This window comes from Cebus imitator, unplaced genomic scaffold, assembly GCF_001604975.1.
Source record: "Cebus imitator isolate Cc_AM_T3 unplaced genomic scaffold, Cebus_imitator-1.0 Scaffold112, whole genome shotgun sequence".
NCBI lineage: Eukaryota > Metazoa > Chordata > Mammalia > Primates > Cebidae > Cebus > Cebus imitator.
This window is the reverse complement of record NW_016107427.1, coordinates 4,985,873-4,986,794: the sequence shown is the minus strand read 5'-3', so window position 1 is coordinate 4,986,794 and position 922 is coordinate 4,985,873. Positions and strand designations below refer to the sequence as shown.

At 51.3% G+C, this 922-nt stretch overlaps 1 non-coding gene across 1 annotated transcript; it reads right to left on the bottom strand.

The window, feature by feature from the left end:
* Nucleotides 1–489: 489 nt before the first annotated feature.
* On the bottom strand, nt 490–609 carry LOC119472689. The gene has a single exon (XR_005201868.1). It is a non-coding gene; the product is annotated as a small nucleolar RNA SNORA32 (small nucleolar RNA).
* Between the last annotated feature and the right edge of the window lie 313 nt (nt 610–922).

Genomic DNA, 922 nt, shown 5'->3' with positions numbered 1-922 from the left:
AGCCCCGCTCAGTGCTTGGAAGGACCCTTCAGCCTCTCCCTGACATGGGAGCTTCTGGCTCTGTAACTCTAAAACCGTCTCTCTACTCCACTTCCCAGAAGCTTAAAGTGCTGGGCACCGTGGGGAATCCTGTGCCTCTGTGCTGGGGAGATGCCTGGCCCCGCACCCTCCACCCAGCAGACACTGCGTGTGTTACGTGTATCCTGGAAGCCATTCCCACGGCTCAGAGTTATCTACAGACTCCTGCACATGACGGCAGGCAACACAAGGACTCCTCACTGGCCCCAACTTCAATGCACCCTCACTCCATTAGCACCGTTCCAGTGTGCCTGAGGCCACTGCACTCCATCCAGGACACCCAGAGAGGAGAGAGAGCATCAACAGAAACAGACAGCCTTCCTCAGGATTGCAGTGAAAACAGCTTCTGTTGCGCAGTGCATATCTAGGCAATGGAAGTAAAACTGATTCAAGTTTAACAAAGGGTTAGTAAGATGTTCCCAGTGGACTGATCACTAGCAGGGTGGCAGACAGAAAACCCAGTGAGGAATTCTCTCTTGTCATGTCCACAGCAAATGAGAAACTGCATGCTAAGTGCCTAGGTAACATCCAGATCTGTTTCTAGCCTGTCTTCTTGTTTTCTCTTTATATAGTTTATCTATCATTCCTGTGTGTTTTGAGCCAAAAAAAATATGAAGCACCGGTCACGGTACCAGGTTTTAAACTGTTTCCAAACATATCTGCTCCGTTATTATCAGAAGACCATTCAGACGCTCGTGGGGAGGAAGGGACATTCCCAGTCTTACTCGCTCTTGACCCCTAACAGCAGTGGCCACCTGGACACAGCCCCCCTCCTCTTTCACCTCCTGACCTCGCCCACCTCCCCTTTTCCAAAGTGGGATGGGTGACTGGGGTGTGGAGACAG